Source organism: Ursus maritimus, unplaced genomic scaffold (assembly GCF_017311325.1).
Source record: "Ursus maritimus isolate PB19 unplaced genomic scaffold, ASM1731132v1 scaffold_1, whole genome shotgun sequence".
Classification (NCBI taxonomy): domain Eukaryota; kingdom Metazoa; phylum Chordata; class Mammalia; order Carnivora; family Ursidae; genus Ursus; species Ursus maritimus.
Genome location: NW_024423343.1, coordinates 39497318 through 39517241, shown reverse-complemented (window position 1 = coordinate 39517241; position 19924 = coordinate 39497318). Strand labels below are relative to the sequence as shown.

The window sequence follows — 19924 nt, the reverse complement described above, 5'->3', positions numbered from 1 at the left end:
GCCATACTTCTTATAAAGTATGTCAAACAGCATGATGGTTAAGGATCAGTTCTCCAAAAAGGGAATCACCGTGGGAAATTTCTGTTTTGATTTTTTTCTTCCTGAGGCCAGAGCAGTAGTAGCATTTTTATCTATCCATATTCTCTATCAAGGTTCACTTTGAAGATTTCAAAGGCAATGATGTTTGGGAAATGAAAATAGCTCTCATTTTTATTCCTTTTCACTTCAGGTCAGCATGTAAAAGTGGCAACCCTTTTAATCCCAGGGAAAAATACTTTTAGACAAACTATGTAGGTATTCTTTTTTTTCTGGGAATAAAAAGTAATGTGGAGGAACTATTATAGATAATGCATCGGCACAGTAGGGCACTAAAAACAGAACAGGTGGAAATCATCATAGTTCTCTAACAACTTAGACTTTGTACATTTAAGGCATGGCACATTTAATAGAAGCCTTGAGGGCAACAATAAAATTAAATAATACATTCAAAGATAAAGAATCTGATTTTTTTTCTTTTAATAGCAGCTATGCTACATATTACCAGACACTATAAAATAGTAATAGTTTTATTTAGGGTACTGATATTTTACATGAAATATATTCTCATTATATGAACACACTTTAGTCCCAATCCTTTTCTTCTAGAATCAAGGGACTGCTGCTTTGAGGGGAAAAAAAAAAAAAGGGGAGAACATGAAGATCATACAACACCTAGTAGAGGTTTCCCTGGCAACAAAAATTTTCCATTCATCTTGCAGTCAGTGGTTTCATTCAATATCACCTCACTGAAAAGCAGGATGATGGCGAGGAAAATTATCAAGTGTTATCCTTGAACTAGGGAGTAATGTACTTTAAAGGGCTCAGTGACTAGTTTTAGTTTACTTAATATGTCCCTACATATCTTTTCTTTATTACTGTGTTTTCTTCTTACCAAATCTTTAGAGAGGGAATTCCTTTCAGTAAATTGTTCATCTAAAATTCTCACATTTGCTTTTTATTGCTAACAGAACCACTTCTCAGATAATTCTTAGTAGATTAATATGTAAAGTTTTACAAGTTTATGTATCTTATACACATAACAAGTTCTCCAGGATGGTATTATTATTATATCATGTCACCACTGATTAAACAATATTTACTCTAAATAAACCTCTTATATTTCATGTATAATAGCCATTACTATAAAAATCATCTTATTGGGTTTCCATAGATATTATCTTAAATAATTCTTACGCTTTATTAATGGATTTTCCTGAATGCTATCTAACTCTATATGCATTTTAAGTTAATATATAATCCAAGATTAATCTAATTTGTCTAAATCCTCAGAGAATCTCATAATCATATTCAAATTCTACATTTTACAACTAGTCTGAATTTCAGATTCTGAAATCCCAAAATCTTTGAAAAACAAACAGTTCCCTAACGAACTTTATGGCAAAATCTGATTTGAATTAACTATGATATCATATATGTAGCTTCTATTAATCACATTTAGTTTGAATATTCATGTAATTAACTGCCAGAATATGTGTCCATCCAGCTTCTTCAATATATATATTACATATGCACTTTATGATCATTTTGAAATACAAAAAAGTCTGACTTCTGTTCCCAAGGTTTAGTGGGCCTAGATAGACACATCACTATGGACAGATAAGGACATCAAATTGATAATTTGAATATAAATAAAAGGAGCAATTAATTTAATTTCCTGAATAAAATAATAACTTATGAGTCCATAATGATATAAACAAAGAAACAGGCAAAGAGAAAGCTCTCCTTACAATAGAAAGCTAATATATATATATTTATATTTAAATATATTTATATAGAATAAGATGTTTATATCTTATTCTATGTAAATAATATAGTATATAATTATACTATAAATATATAAATATTTATATATAATAATATATAACAGCATATATATTGTTAAATACATATGTGTAAATATATATATATGTGTATATATATATATAATTAGAACGTCATCAATGGTTGATAATACTTGTGGGTAAAAGTTTGATGAGAAATAAGATATTTACATAGTTTCAAAATATCTCTGTACTATTTTTTTAATAGGTTACATAATAAACTATAGTAATTAAGGGCTGAAGAAACCTTGGAGATACCACCCACCTTAACCACCAATACTGAGGTAAACCAGAATAATTTTCATCTTTCTCATTTACTGAGAACAAAAAGGTCACTCCTAGAGCACTCCTGCTATAAACATATAAAATAAGTCTAATTATGAAAAATTATAAGATACACACATTGACAAATACCCTATTGAATAACTGATTTTTACTTCAAAAAAAAAAAAACAACAAAGATCAAGAAAGACAAATTGAGAAACCAACTGCGCCACTTTACAGAGGAGACAAGACAAGCAAATGTCATCCCAGATAATATAGTTGTGATAAAGATGACCTGCAAAGAAATTTACTCCAATCAAAAATAAACAGTCCTGAATATTATCAAGTGTGTGAAAAAAGTGCTAATAAAATGAACATTCAACTCTCCCTAAATAAAGCAACAAGGGGAATTATTTAATGAGAGAAGTTAAAAAGTACCTTTTCTTTGGCCATTAACAGCTGGGAATGGTGGAAAGAAAAGAAGCAAATATATGAACATATGGAAGAAAATAAGAAATAGTAAAAGAAAAGGAAATACAGGCAATTAGGGTGAAGGAAATAGAAGTCATCTAGAAATAATCAGTCCTAGATATCCAGGAAACAAGTGAATTATTGCATTCTGGTAAAACACAGTAACTCTCAGTCAATAGGAAAAAAAAAAGTTTGAAAAAATTATATTTAAGAAGATTTAAATGACTCATTAGTAATCAAAATGTTTAAAGGTGTTGAAAAATAAAGCAACTTTAAGTAAAAAAAAAAAAATGCAAATATTACAAGAAACAGGCCCTTGGTTATTTAGACTCAACATTTGGGTCTCTAATACATTTTTCTTTCTTTCTTTTTTTAGTAACTTTATTTTTCCTCATTTTTTTTAACTTAAATTCAATTTAATTAACATATAGCATATTACTAGTTTCAGAGGTAGAATTTAGTGATTCATCAGTTGCATATAACACCCCGAGCTCATTACATCAAGTGCCCACCTTAATGACCATCACCCAGTACCCCATCCTCTCAACCACCTCCCCTCCAGCAACCCTCAGTTTGTTTCCTATAGGTAAGAGTCTCTGAAGGTTTGTCACCCTCTCTGTTTTCAACTTATTTTTCTTTCCTTTCCCTATGTTCATCTGTTTTGTTTCTTAAATTCCAGATGAGTGAAATCATGATATTTGTCTTTTCTGACTTATTTCGCTTAGCATAATACCCTCTAGTTCTATCCACATCGTTGCAAATGGCAAGATTTCATTCTTTTTGATGGCTGAGTAATATTCCAGTGTGTGTGTGTGCGTGTGTGTGTGTGTGTGTGTGTGTGTATCACATCTTCTTTTTTCTGGTAAGATACTTTTCTTGTGAAGGATTTTATAATGTAACTGTCCTGTTAGCTTTTAAAAAAAAAGAAAAAGAAAATTAAAGGGAAGTCAGGAGGATTTCCATTCTACAATGAAATGGAAAATAAATGAGCCTTTAGCTATCACTTCTTCCTCTATATTTCTTGTTATTAATGATACGATCATCCATTAAGACAAAACTTGAGATTGACTTTGTCCCCCAGAATCTCCTCATTAAATCAGTCACTTAAACATGATTGATCCTCTTTTCATTTATTGCTACATACTTTCTACTACCTTCAACCTAACTGGGACATCCTTAATTCAAAATTTTAAAATTTATCTAGTGGATTAATTCCTTACTTTCTAAGTTGCTTTTCTGGACTCTAATCCTACTTGATTCTTATTAATGTACCATCCACTGGCATGACAATCTTGTTTTTCTATTTTAAAAAAGTGTGCTGATGCCTTTCTACTGAAGAAATCTCTTTAGTGGCTTTCCTCTGCTTTTGGGATAAGGTTCAAACTCACTATCATGGCCTACAGTTTTGAAAAAAATTCAATGTTTAAAAAAATTAAAATTCAGATGCTTGAAATTTCAATTACCTTGTAAGACTTATATTCATACATCTCTATTCATCTCATTGAATAGAGATGATGCAGACTATATTAACTGCTACTATAGTATAATAGTATTATTATCATAGTTATCCACCTTGGTTTCAGCAGAGGTGACATTTTTTTTTTAAAGTAATTGTATTCTAGATATTACAAAGTCACTAGAAAAAAAAATATAGTCACTGGATGGGGAGGTGTGGTGCTGGTAATGTTCTATCTTTTGCCCTGAGTGTTGGTTACAAAAGTAAGTTCATTTGGGAAAAGTCATCACGTATAAAATTGTGGTTTTTGCAATTTTTGGTATGTACACTTTAACAGTAAACATTTTAAAATTTGAGGACTTAAAAAGAAAATACCAAGTATAAAAAAGAGAAAGGAAAGAAGAAAAGGAGAAATATGTAGTAATATGTGCTCATTTTAATAAATAATGCCATAGAAGATCTAAATTTTCCTTGTATGCTTATTAAGATGAATTATCTGAACAATAATTTTCATGAGGTTCCTTTAAGCCCTAAAATTACATTTATTCTAATCAAGAGCAAAAACATTCCAAAAATTCTATTCTACATCTATGTAACTTAATTTATTTTTCACATATATATGTGTGTGTGTGTATATTTTCAAACCATGTCCTTCAATATAGAAACAGATACTGAATTTGTCCATATTTATTTAGGTCTTTCCTCAGTCCTACTACTAACCCATGTGTCTTACCGTTAGCTCAGTGAGCTGGCACTAGTTTTACACCTCAGGATGTTTACTCTGGCTAATTTAGCTACTGATCTTCTAATGTCTGGTGTTTGGCAATAAAGTCCCAGTTGGAGTTTCCAACCAACAGCAGTTTGCATTTAGTTTCTGAATCTCTGTTTTACAATCTTAGTACCTTCCCTTCTGATTTCATGAAGACAATTGCTCCTAGGGATACCTGAACCTGAAATGAACTGAAAATATTTTACAGCTTTTCAACTTGCCAGCAGTAGAAGAAAAATTCATACCAATCTCAGCACTCTGAACAGCTGTTGCTATAAGGTGATGTTGCTAAAAAATCCCAAAATAGAACAAGGCAAATACCATCCCTGCGAGGGTTCTACTATGTTTTGGAGATCTCCAGCTGGAAACTTAATTGTAATTTAAACAGAGCAAACAGAAACAGCTTTCCTGCATCTATTCACCATACTTTTATTGAATTGGATAATTCAATCAATAAGTCAAAATACACTCTAATGTGGTACTATGTAATATTCTAGAAGCAGAGAAATTTGATCTTTGCTGCCTATTATTTCCATCTTCCTGCACTGCATTCCTCTAGGATTTAGATAATATATTTCCCCACTCTAACCCAGTCTTTAAACACTTGCAATCTATTTCTTCTTTTTTGTGTTAGTGCTCATCAGCCAAAGACCATCAGGAAAACACCTGGGTTTATTCTTGTTCACAGCGAGAAAGGCATGGAGAAATGTGCAGTGTCTTGGTAAGAAGGTGTGTTAGAGTTCTCAAGAGAAACAGAACCAAAAGGACGAGAGAGACAGACAGAAAGGTGGATTATACAGACACATCCAGAAATAATGTTTTACCAACTATCTGGGCATCCCTTAGCCCAAACAAGTTGATACATGAAATTAACTACCACAGAGGGTATTAAAAAGAGCCTACTATACAATTTAGGTTTTGGCTGTTATTTGGTGAAGAGTTTTTAGGAAACAGAACTTCAGCCTGGTTTGTCTACTATGGGAGGGGGGGCAATTCTATGATTAGCTCAAAAAATCTTATCTATGGAATGGATACTAAAGTGAGGCTCAATGTTATAATTAATTAAGAAACATCAGTTGCAGACATGTGGATGGCTCAGTAGGTGAAGCATCTGCTTTCGGCTCAGGTCACGATCCCAGGATCCTGGCACTGAGTCCCGTGCTGGGCTCCCTGCTCCGCAGGAAGCCTGCTTCTCCCTCTGCCTCTGCCTCTCTCTCTCTCATGAATAAATAAATCAAATCTTTAAAAAAAAAAAAAAAGAAAAAATGAAAAGAAAAGAAAGAAACAGCAGTTGCTCATATTAACTGGGGAAGGGTTATATTTGGTATGTTGCTGCCTAGACAATGCTTTGTCTAACCTCACACATGATTACAGAGTGGCCTCATTTGTGTTTTTATCCATCACGGTTACAGAGTGGTCTTATCTAATTTTCAGGTTCTGTGAAAAAATTTGGGTTCAACAGGAGACCCAAAAACCTGTGAGGCTAGGTAAGCTTCTAGCATCACTAAGGCCTGGCTGAAAGTACCAAGCCAGGTTCAATATGCCTGGTGTTTGCTGTTTCTCACTAGCTTCTACTAAAGAATGTTAACAGAAGGTTACATAGTAAAATACAAAGTGTAAAAAAAAAAAAATCATATAAAATTTTGAGAATTCTTCATGGAGATATTTATTGATTTATTTATGTTTTTACTTAGTTTTGGAAGTTAAGGCAAAATTTATTCAATTTCTTTCTAATCATATTATCTAAACCATGCATAGTGGTTATACAAGGATACAATTTCTTTTAAGGCCTTCTACAATTATATTTTAGTTCAGAAATGCATATTTCATTGGTGCAAATTTGAGAAACCTTATTTCTGGCCTGTGCACTTATTATGATAAATACATCTTTATCTGTTTTTATGTGGCCTGGCCAAGTAAAGCACCAGAGGCCCTTGGCAGGATCCTTATTCTCCTCAGGCTGTGCTCTGTCTGAATGAGGAGTGTCATACCCTGGCCACCCCTCCAAAGCAAGCTCATCTGGAAGCATATTTTCCACTACCACATCTTAATTCATGAACCAGACATGCAATAATCTATATCTGGATCCTCTCAATGGCTCACTCAAAGCAATGGCTCCTCCATTCACATTGGTCTTACTTGGGTCAAGATCTTCTCCACTGTTAAGTACTAGAGATCAAAAGTTTCATTCACCTCTACCATTTCCATCTCCTTAAGATTCAGTCTTGTTTTATTTACTGCCTCATTGACAGTAGAGACAAGCCCAATATCCATGATGAGGGATCACATCCAGACATAAAATAGCCCATAATTCTTGCCAGTGGTGTGACGTTATGCTTCTTTGCCAGCAACTTCACTAGCTTTGAAGGTGCCAGATATTGCCAGTGCACTCCCTGAAGTGGCCGTCCCTTCTTTCGTGAATACTGGAGGAAGTTTATTTGACTGTTCCAGGCTTGTCTGGAGCCCAGCAGGATCATCTACTTGCACCGCCTGTATCCCTTTCTCTGTCTTCACCTCAGTAGGTAACATCTCATTATTAAAGTAACCAGCATTATTGGCAGCTCTCCACCTCTGCTGTGATTACAGGGCATATTTGTTACATCCTTCTCTGCTACCTTTATGTTTTGCAGCAAAATTCTCTGCAGTAATTCCCATGGGAAATTGGACACGTTCATCTGTTAATGTTGCTCACGAAGACGCTTCCAGCTTGAGAGCATTTCCAAACTTGGTTATAGAACACGTGTTTCTGACACAGTAGGGAACCCAGTTCATGTTTTCGGCTCCTCCATACAATACAGCTTCAGCATCTGAAATACAAACTTCCTGGTATCGGTTCACAATGGACTGGAAAACAGAGCCACAGACCTTATTAACGGGTGAGAGCTGAGGTTTCTTTTGAGATACCCATACTCAAACCAACATGCCAGGCAGAGTATATAGTATCTGAAGAACCATTTGTCAGTTTACTATGAAGTATTCAACTCAAGTGCAGACAAATGGAAGACAGGCATATCCCAAGGTATGGAGAGGTGGGGAGTGGGGGTTCTATGCCCTTCCTGGCACACCACGCTCCAGAAGCTTTCATCTGTTCACCAACATCGAAGCTCGGATTCATTTATTTCTCATTCATAACAGAAAGACTTACAAAACAATGGAATTAATCTTTAATAGCAGAATTTTCCAAATTCTGGGGAGAATATCATCATTTGAGTCAATTGGCTTCGATAAGGTTTATCATTTATTATATGTGACTTTAGGATAGACAATGGATTTTTATATATGACACCAAGAGTTGTAGGTAATTTTAACATGCCTCCAAAATCTTGGCAAATATAAAGTCAGTCTCTCCTCCCCTGTTATTATTTGCACTTGGAATTTTCTTTATATTTAGTTTCTGAGTAAGAAAAATTCTGATTTAGAGGAATTAAAGACACATGTTTAAAATACTGAGATCAAAATATAATTTTCAGCGCCATTACCATGTTATACTTAAAAAGAGATGTTTTATGCCAAATTCATATTATTTCTATAATAGGAACCATCTTATCTTACTTGATTGAGAATTATTTGGTCAGTTAATTGAAGTAGTTTAAAGCAGGAAGCATAAACAAATGTATGTCTACCTTAATTTTTTTTTTCAAGTTAAAACATATGCAACACTGTATGATGGAAGGAAACCCTTTTCTGTAGTTTGCTGATTTGTGTTCCATCTTTGAAAAAGACATCCTAAGACCTCATCTGTAATATCTAGCAATAGTTTCATCAGGAGAAGGAGGAGGTCCAAAAGGTGTGGAGCAGAAGAGAGGTGCTTAGTAGTCATGGTACTTCAGTCAGTACATTTTCAAAAGGGAATTGAAACCTTCAGTTAATCACAAAGATTATTTATGCGAAGACAAGAGAGCTTCTGTGCGTTCTGTAAATGAAGATACAGTCTGCTTAATTACTAAGGATTTTATTTATTATCTGCGGGGGCTGTAATTATTTGTAAGTTCTCTAAAGCTTTATACCATAAATCTTAATGCCTATTCATTAGATAGCAGGTTTTGTAGTAGTCGTTGCTGTTTTTCCCCTATACATCCTTTCCCTACGACACTACTGCACAGTAGTTTGTAAGATTAAGACTAGAAAACAGAATTCTCAACAGCAGTTGGCTGTTTAGTTGGCTAAATATTTAGTTGTCTAAAACGTATTGATATATACTTGTATATAAAACTTATAGACAATAAGGTTTGTCTATTATATGTGTGTGTATGTCCCCACAAAAACCAATATACTGGCATCCATCCTACTTGTTAGCTATGCTGTCAGTCAAAACGGATACGACTGCTCTCTAATGACATCTGGCAGAAGTAAACCAAGATTAGAGGACAGAGTGATCGGCCAGGCCTCCAAGCCAATCTGCGCCGCTTTCCATTCCAACCAATCAGTGACATCGGCATGTGGTAATCATTCTCCTTGGTTACAAGTGCTGGCAGAAGGGAGAAAACTGCTTTTCAAGCTAGAGCAAAAAGAGCTAAATATAAATCTGAAAATCCTCTTCGTAGTAAAATTTTAATCCTATTTTTAAAGGAAGAAATAACAGAGCAGTTTTATTCATATTTTCAATTATTCTGTAGTAAGGGAGATGAAGCGGAAGCACGCCCATGAAGGATAACCGTGGTGGGGATATTATCTTCCAGGGTCCTTGATAAGAATTCAAGCTCCTGTCCAGGATCCAGCAGGGGCCTTCAGACTGCTGTGCTGGTGCCCACAACACCAGTATCCTTTTTAGTTACTTGTTAGAGATGTGTGAACCTTTCATCTTGTGAAACTTGCGAACCTCAGGAATATTTTATGAGTTACCAGCTTTGCAACTTTTGCAGAATACATTCAAACATCACTTTTACAGGCAGCAGGACTACAAATGTTTCTCCAAAGATTAAAAAAGAAAAAAAAAAAAAGTAGAGAAAAAGGAAACCATGGAAAGATAACCAGTAGCATTTTCACATTGTTTCCCAGTGAACTCTCCTGTATTCTCTAACTTGAAATCAGGCCCTGACTTAGGGGTCAGCAGACCTTTGGCCTCAGGTTATTATTCTCAATCAAATCTCTCTCCAGAAAGGCAGAACCATTATAGGTAATAAGCTTCTTCCATTTTTTAATCAGTCATCTATCTGCCATTCTTGGGTAAAATAAGACACTATCTGATCATCTAGTATTTTTATTTCCCCTCTTTTCCAACCAATTACCCTACTTAATCTTTTAACAAATTCTCATTTCAATATTTACTTAATACATGATGAAATATGCCAGGTTTTCTTTAAAAATAAACTTCCAAAGATCCTGTAAAAAAACACACTGTTCTTTTTTTCAAATGTCCACTGTAGTACATTGTTATTTTTAGCCAAAAATAATGCCTGTGGAACCCTAGAAGGCATTATGGACAGCTGGATGTTAGATCTAATGAATAGGACAAGCCTGGCTTTAGATCTTGAATTAAACTGCTCTGAGAATTTGACCTGTATAACTAGTTCAGTGAGAAAGATTAAAACTGATTTTGGGAACAGATTTTTGGGAGCAGACCTACACAATTGGCCTTGCTTATGAAGGAAAAAAAAAAAAAAAGAAAAGAAAAGTAATAATTATAGAACATCTAGTACATTTCAGGGTCTCAGTGTCATGGATATTTTTATTGGCTACCTTGTATCCATTCTCCCTCTAGATATTATTTGAGGTCAGTTTACTAAGTTTCTATGGGAATTCTCCCCTGGATTGTTCCAGAGGAGGGGTACACATGACCCAAGCCAAATAGCATATTAAATGGTGAATGTTCAAAACCTATCTATTCAGAGTAAGTCTCAGAAATTTGGAGGATTTATATGAGAAATTACCTTTTTTCTCTTAAACTAAGAATTTAGGAGCTGTAACCATCTTGCTACCCTAAAGTCTGAGGGTAATTGTTGCAATTTACTGGAAATGAAGTTGAGAGAAGGTCAGAGAGAAACCAAGATCTGGAATATTGTTTAAACCACTACATCAAGCCTGATCATAAGTCACTCCCTGTATTCATAGACTTTTCAACTAATCAAGCACCGGCCATAGAAGGCCATGGAACAGCTGACTTCACCATACTGGTAAACCAAGTGGCCAGCAGACACAACAGCATCTAACACTTCCCTCTCCCTACACAACAGAAAAGTTAGCTTTCCCAACTTGCCTCTCTTGGAGAGCACAACATTTTATGGGCATGTTGTTCTTGAAAGGGAAATGTTGGTTGTTTTGTCTAAAAGGTAGAAAAAGAGAAATGAGTTATTGCTGCTCATTTTCAGATATTATAACCAGTTAAAGTGAGAACAATATTCACTGCAATATGTCTCAAGTGCTTCTAGCTAAGATGACTTAAACTGGATGAAACCACGGTTTACACTGAAAATACAAACTGGAGGTCCACCCAACCTATCCAACTTAACTTTAAAGTAACTATTAACAAGTAAGTTCCTTAAAAATGATACACCCAGGAGAAGCCTAACCAGACAGGATGACAGGGTAATAAGCATAAACTATAACTATCCTGGGAAACCCTTAAGAGGGGAATATTTCTAGCTATGAGGAATTATAAAACTGAAGGATGGGTGAGGTACGTACAATGACCTTTAGCTAATATGTAACAAAAATATGACTTTGTTAATTCACTCAATGAACATTCTCCTGTGGAGTATCATGCACCACTAAGATACATCTTAATATTAAAGAGATGACCAGAATAAAATTTCTTATCCTAAAATAACACACATTCATCAATGGAGAAAAACATGTTCATGGATGGTTACAACACAAACATTACAAAGTAAGGTACAGGCAAGATCCAACAGGTTACTGACTACCTTGTTCTCTTTGGGGAGGTGGGAGAGGAAGTAACAAAAAGCTTCAAAAAAGAGTACAATTTTGAGCTGCATAACAATGGAATAATAGATATTTAGTAGGCAACTAAGAAAAAGAAGTCTAGGCTTGAGTAAGGGAATAGAAGATGGGGAAGCATGAGGTCCAAAATGAAATTGTGTATTTAATACTGTGCAAATCCTTTAGTATCCCAGAAAGTACCAACACACACTTGTCATAGGTGAGACTGTGGAGTTTTCTTGAGTGTAACTAGTTTAGTTAAAATAATCACACAGCTAATACTTATAAACCACCTCACAGTTCAACAAAGAATTTCACATATACCACTTTATATATAACTATGCTACTCTTGTAAAGACAACATATAATGGCTTAGTAACTTCAGTTTGGTTTTCTTATGAAAAAATTAAAACACTAAATCCTTCTAATAATCCTTCTATTCTTTTCACCAAGATAAAATGACTAAGAACGATGCTGAAAGAAATTTTCGTGAATAACTATGTCACATCTTTTCTGAATCCATTCCTTGGTAATTTTTTCAGCAAATTCATTGCTATTTTAGGACTTCTAAGATCTCAATAAAATTATAAAGGTTCATTTTTATAAGTGAATTTAATAAAAGATTTTTTATTTTCAACGTAAGAATGATTTAAATTCTGGAAGCCAAGGGTGGTATATTTTATTAAAATTGGGGGGAAAAACAATAGGAAAGAAATTCCCTAAGGAATTAAGGAAATTTGATTCCCCTTTATAAAGTACAGCAGTTTCTACTTTTAGTGCTCATCTTTAAAATATAGAAGCAACCTCACCATGCAAATTTTATGCATAGAACCAAAAGATGAACAACTTTCATTGATTCCCACCTGTATGCCCAGAGAGCCAAGAGAGTCCTTTCACTTAATTAAACCAAATGAAATTCTAAAATAAATTTAGAAATACATACCTTCAAAAGAATCGAGGTATGCACTTCTCTCTGAAACCTCTGCTTGCCAACTTTTTCCCTTTAGTTAGGCAAGCACTTACATTATGTCATTAAAATCCTTCTTTCTTACTTAATAGAAATTGTTCAATCCAGAGATAGATATTTTTACCCAAGTACAATATATTCTGTTTTCTTAGAATGACCTACTATTCTAATCCCTTATTTAACCTACGGTGTAGTTTGTTTTTATTCTAATGCATGGAATTAATGGTTGATACTTTAAAGGTCTGCACCATTTAGTGCATAATGAATTACATCATCCCCCCCCCTTCTTTCTTAAATGGGTTAAGAAGAAAGGAAATGTTTAACTATTTATGATCTATGTAGAGACATAGCATAATGTGGAAATTTGATAACACCCTACTTCTTAGTTCTATTAGTTTGCTGGACTGCCATAACAAAGTTTTAAAAATTGTGTGGCTTAACCAAAAGAAAGTTTTTCTCTCACAGTCTGGAGGCAAGAACTCCAAGATCAGGGAGTTAGCAAGGCTGGTTCCTACTAAGGGCTGTGAGGGAAAATCTGTTTGATGTCGCTCTCCTGGTTTCTGGTGCTCTGCATGCACTCTTTGGTGTTCCTTGGCTTGGACATGCATCATGCTGACCTCTGCCTTCATCTTCCCATGGAGTTCTGTGTGTGTATGTCCCTCTGTCTCTATGTTCAAATCCCACCCCATGCTTTTTTAGGGATACAGTCATATTGGATTAGAGCTCACTCTTATGAACACATGTCGACTTGATCATCTCCAAAGACCCTATTTCTAAATAAGGCCAATTCATAGGCACTGCAGTTTCGAATTCCAACATCTTTTTTTGCTATTCAACCTATAACACTGAGTTTTGAAATGCTTTTCCTTAAGCATACTGAGAAAATGCTTAACTATGTGTCAAAATACCTGCATTTAAATCTATCTGCCCTCAATCATGATGGAATCATGTGATTTCTTCATGTTCTATGCTTTCACAAATAGACCTTGCTATTCAGGCTCTGTTTTATCTTATCTACATCAAAATAAAGACAGATGTCAAGGAAGAAAAGGCTGGAATGAAAACTTATAAAAAGACCCTAAAAAAAAAAAAAAAAAGCAGAAGTATTAAGAAAATAAATGAATTAAAATAATGAAATGAAATGAAGTAAAGAAATAAAAGGGATCCTAAAAAAAAGTGGTTGAAATGGAATAGTGGCAAGGAAAATTCAATTTATGATTGGATTTGTTGAAGATAAACAGTTCTTGAGGTCTCAGTTCTTGGTTATGCCCTCTGAGGGACAACAGAAGCAATAACACTCAAGTAATGATCACAAAGAGATCACACAGCTAGATCATGCTTTCTAAATGTCTCTCTTCAGTAGCAGAAACTAGGACTCTTTGGGGAACTGCCTGATTCCAGGCTGGAGAAGGAAAAGTAAAAGATGAATCTGAATAATCTTGTTATTTCTGAATGTAAGGAAGTACTCAAAACTAAGACACACAAAAGGACGCAGAAACCAACCTAAAGGAGCTCCCATGGCCAAATTAAGTGATAGTAAATATTATAACCTCCTAAACATATCAGCCTACTATAATACCATTTTTAATAATATTTTATATATTTGTATCTATATGAAAAGCCCTTTCGTACAGTTGAGGGTCAAGTAATGAAATATGGAAGGAATGAAAAGATCCAAAAAAATCACTATTTGGCAACTATCAACATTCATTTAGACAAGATTTATAAATGGATATTAAAGCGTTAAGTGACATCTTGAGATGTCACAAAATATTTATATCATCTCAATATAACTCCTCACAAGATAATAAAAAAACATGACAGGAGCAGCTTGATAAAGTGATCAATTTAACATAACCAGTAATGAAACATTAGCAATACCATATGCTAACAGGCATAGGCACTGAGAAGAGTATAACATCATTTCTGTGGTATTCCTGACAAAATATCCATACCTGATCTGGACACATCAAACAACCCAAAGAGAGATGCATTTTATGCAAAATTACTGTCCCATTTTCAAAAAAAAGTTGATGTCCCAAAATAAAAGAGACTCAAGACACAACGACTTAATGCAGTACATGATCCAGGATTTTCTTTTGACATGAAAGGTATTATTGGGACAGTTGCCAAAACCTGAATAACGTCTTCAAATTAGTATCAATTTCCTAATGTTGTTCAGTGTGTTGTATTCAATGAGGTACTTAAGAAGAGATATAATATCAGTAACTTACAAATACAACAAAGGGGAAGGGTGGGGGGAATCCGAGTGAAGAGTATATTAGAATTTTTGTACTATTCTTGAAACTTTCTGTATGTCTGAAATGATTTTAAAATTAAAAAAATAAAAGTTAAAAGTTATTTAACCTCTTACATGATGGATAGTGAGACATGAAAAGAGAAAAAAAAAGGTGCTATTCTTGAAGTAGGAGAAGTAGGAAACAGGTGGTAGCTTGTGACCAAAAAACTACAGGGGTATAAGGGAGAATTTCAGCATCACTTGGAGATGGAAGATATGCAGAGATGGGAACACCAGCATAGAACAGCAGCGGCAGATATAGAATCTCAAGAGTTCTAGTGTCCCAACTATGTGTTCAATTCCAGTGCATTTACTAGCTGTGTGTACTAGGGTGATAAACTTAAGTTTTTGTCTTGTTTTCCTTATCTATACAATAGAGATGCTTAAACTTAGTACATCTATTGATGCAGATATAGTGAAAATTAAATCATTAATCCAGATAAGAGCACCTATAAGGTAATATTGTATTAGTTGACTAGGGCCACCATAACAAAATACCACAGACTGGGAAGCTTCAAGAAACAAAACTGGCCTCTCTCTGGCTTGAAGATGGCCATTTTTTCACTGTTCACATGGCCTTTTCCCTAAGGATGTGCATCTCTGGTGTTTCTTACAAGGACACCAGTCATACCGGTTTAGGTCCCATCCTTATGACTTCATTTAACCTTAATTACTTCTTTAAAGGCCCTATCTCCAAATACACTTATATTGAGAGTTAGGGCTTCAACATACAAATTTCAGAGGGACATGGTTTGGTCCACAAAATGTATTAAATATTATTAATGATCAATATATGATTATTTGGACCATGATTAAGCACAATATAATGGTCCAAATGGCAAAACTGAATTTATGATCAAATGGACAGAAGTTATATTTATTGTGCAGCTTTAAAGGTCTGAGAAGAAATGCACTGAAAAGCAATTTGCAGTTCCTTTGCCTAGAACCTAACTTTATTACAAAGATGGCTATTTCCAAGTATAATCAAAGCTTTGACAGGTGGTCAACAGTGTCATCCAATCTAATGTTGGGTTCCAAGAACTCATATTGTTTCAATTCTCAGTAATAAAATCAAATGAGTGTAACCTCAGCCACTTTTGTCTGGCTTCAAAATATAACATGCTTGAAGTTTCCTGTGAAGGCAAAAGAAATGACTAAACACTTTTTGCTCAATCTACACTGTGCAGTCAAGGGGAACAGTGGGTATTACCACATTATCTAATTGCAATTGCTATCCTAAGGGAGATAAACACACTGAAATATTTTTCAGAGAAGGCAGTTTTCATATTTCTATATTTTTAATAGAAAGGTCATTTTGAAAGGAATTATATTACCATAATATTTTGATATTGCTGTAGATTTAAAATCCAGTATTTTATTAAATTGCCAGAAAATATTAATAATTTCTGTTCTTCCAAGTAATACCAATGGTTAATGAACTGTAATTAGCCAATGATGCTATAGAAGGCAATTTTAACTACAAAGATGAATGTGTGAGAACACACATACCGTGTGTGCGTGTGTGTGTGTGTGTGTGTGTGTGTGTATGGTCTATGGCAAAAAAACAAAGTTAATTGCAGGATTCTTTATTTTTCTCAATTGAATAATAAAGTCAGTGACTGATTTCAATTCCCTGTATATCAGGTTTAGCATGCATTAACTTCCTCAACTTAACCCTTAAGTAGTTCACAGGCAGTTTTTTTATTCCTCACACATTAAAAGAGCTCATTCACTTTCTTTGTTCTCTATGATTTTTACTGTGTTTCCCATTTAGTCTTATCAGTTTTGAACACTTGGTGCATTTCTATCTCTATCTTTTTTCTAGTCCAATTATTTTCAGCAAAACAGACATGCATTTTTTTGTCTGCTTAGTTTGACCCTTGACATAGTTAAATATCATTTCTGAACTTCATGATAAAACAGGGGAAACATAAAGCATTGGACATCCTGTGGGTTGAGTGTTTCAAAGAACAGACATTGCTCCACTGTGGAAGACACAGAAGACAGTAATAAGAGAACAAATGCCAATAACTGATAGTTTTCAAAAGGCAATCCTCGAGGGCCTTCTGTTAATCTTTGGAGCCTAGGTTTTGTCTTTAGTTCATTTTTTTCAAAGTATGTTCATGCTAAGATGCTTTTATTTTGACAAAGGTTTTCCTCATGTTTCCCTTTCATTTTTTCAATATTCACCTCAGGTTTCAAGACAGGTTGATGCCCCACTATTTGCCAATTTGTTTAGTTAAAAAAGAAATTTGATGTGCCATACTTTTCTGTGTGTCCGGGGGAATCCATCTGATATTATGCATATTACACTCCAAATTAAATTTCATCAAAATGCTACAGACACTTTACTGGTTAATATACTAAAATTACCACCTTTCAGAGCATGCTCTATTTACAGAAAGACTGTTCAAAAATTCCCAGGAGAAATTTGTTTAAAATACATTCCACTGACTCAATATGTGTATCTCCTTTGGAATATCTATGTGAAAAAATAAAACATCTGTAACTGACACTTGTATTTTTAGATGGTGTTCCCAGCACTTTATTTAAATTATGAATTTGAACATATTCAGAAAAATGTTGAGAATATTTTCTTGAATACACACAAATTGAGTATGGTAATCTGATCTGGGTTATGCAGCTAAACCCCATACTAATTATCGTATTTCAAAATATTTTGATAATGGAAAAGCACTCCACTTTTGAGTGTCATTTAATGGTAGACATTTTGGAAAATCCATTCAAATAAGTACTTCTCATTTATTGTTAATGTTTTCCTTCATGTTGATGAAGCTTATCAGTACAACACTTCCATCCTCTTCCTGCCCATTTTCTTAATTCTGTTTTAGGAAAGTTGTGGTGGCTTGCCCAGTTAGTGAATTTGGCAAAAGAACAGGCACACTCAGTTTAGCTCCTGCTTTATGCCTCTTGGATTCTGCCTATTCACAGAAAACATACATTCTGCTTTCTTCGCCAAGAACAGGTTTGTACTTTGGTCAAGGAGTATCCTGCCTAGCCTGGCACTGCTGTTCTGTGCAGCTCTATTAACACCTTAATTTGATTTTCTCACCAAGATCTACTCCTCTCTTAGCCTTTCATTGGTAATAAATGTGCTATATTAGCTTCAGGTGGCTTGTTACTTATTTCTCAACCGGTTCATAATATTGCAAACATGAAGATTCTAATAATTTAGAATGTACCTGATGGAATTTATTTAAAAAATCACTAGAATAAGATGTTTAGATTTTAATGTACTTATTCTAAATTTGGCAGAGAAAAACAATAAATAAAATATAGATGATTTATATAATATAATCACCAAATGTTATAGATATTGTATAGACATACATACTTTAGTAACAGATAATTTCATATTTTTTTGGCCTGTGAAATAGTTATTTACTTATTTTTTAAAGATTTTATTTATTTATTTTTTTTATTTTTTTATTTTTTTTTTATTTGAGAGAGAGAGAGAGACAGCACAAGCAGGGCAGAGGGAAAGGGACAAGCACGCTCCCAGCTGAGCAGGGAGCCCAATGCGGGACTCCATCTCAGGATCCTGGGATCATGACCTGAGCTGAATGCAGACACTTAACCAACTGAACCACCCAGGCATCCCAAAATAGTTCTTAAAAATCATGTACTTGGCAATAGAAACAGAGAGGAATGTTGAAACCTCTGGCCAACATTGTGAATGAGTCTGTTTCTTCTTGCAGTTCTATCAATTTTTGTTTCATGCATTGTGATCTCTTTAATTTGGTATATAAATATGTAGGATTGTCATGCCATCATTAAGAATTGACACTTTATCAGTATAACATTTCCCTTTTTATACCAGCCAGTATGTTTTGTTTTTTTGTCTATTATTAATATACTCATTCCAGCTTTCCTTTGTTTAGCATTAGGATGCTACATCACAAAGTCATCATTATATAAATAATCAATTTCTATATTTATGTTGAGAGTGGATTATGTTTAGGCAGTATATTATTGTCTTACTTTTCTTATATAATCTGAAAGTCTCTGTCATTAAGTGGGTGTTTAGACAATTTACATTTAATATAATTATTGATACACTTGAGTTTAAATTTACCACTTTGTTTTTCATTAATTCTACATATTATTTTTTCTCTTTTTCATATTTCTGCCATCTTCCTTTGTTGGTTTTTCATTATAGCTAATAATGATTGTATTAGACTTTACATGTATATGACTAACTTACCACATTCTATTTTCAACTAATAATATATCACATATGTTGTTAGAACTGTATATTATGTTCTAACAGTACAGTTGTTTCCCTCTATTGCCTTTTGTGTTATTGTGACATATTTTGCTTCCACATGTTATAAATCTTACAATATATTGTTAATATTTTTGTTTTTAACAGTTACCTGTTTTTTGAAGATAATTTTTAAATGACAAAGGTCATTTATGTTTACCCACAGAGTGACTTTTTCTCAGCAAGCTTAATCCTTTCTGTGGATTCAGACTTCAATTTGAGCGGGCTTTTTCTTTTCCTGAGCATTCTCTAACATTTCTTGTAGTTCAGGTCTGCCAGTGATTGTTTCACCTTATGCATGTCTGAAAGTCTTTATCTCAACATCATGTTTGAAAGATACTTTTGCTAGCTATAGAATTCAACATTGGCAGGGCTCTGTTTGTTTGTTTTTCTTTTAAGTAGTTTAAAATTCTCTTAAATAGTTTAAAATTTAAGTAGTTAAAAAAAGACAGCTCCACTGTCTTTTGACCTGCATTTTCAATGCTGTAAGTATTCTCTTTGTTTTTTCCTGTGGAATGTTTAATTTATTCTGGCTGCATTGATAGAGATTTTTAATATGAGGGTTTGTAGTTTCCATCAAATTAGGAAATCTTTGGATAATGATTTCTTCAAATACTCTTTAGCATCCTATTTCCTTGAATACTCCAGGATATA

General features: G+C 34.0%; 1 pseudogene; it reads right to left on the bottom strand.

Moving 5' to 3' along the window:
• Positions 1-6855: 6855 nt before the first annotated feature.
• Positions 6856-19924, bottom strand: part of LOC103659936 — a 74295-nt pseudogene continuing 61226 nt past the window's right edge.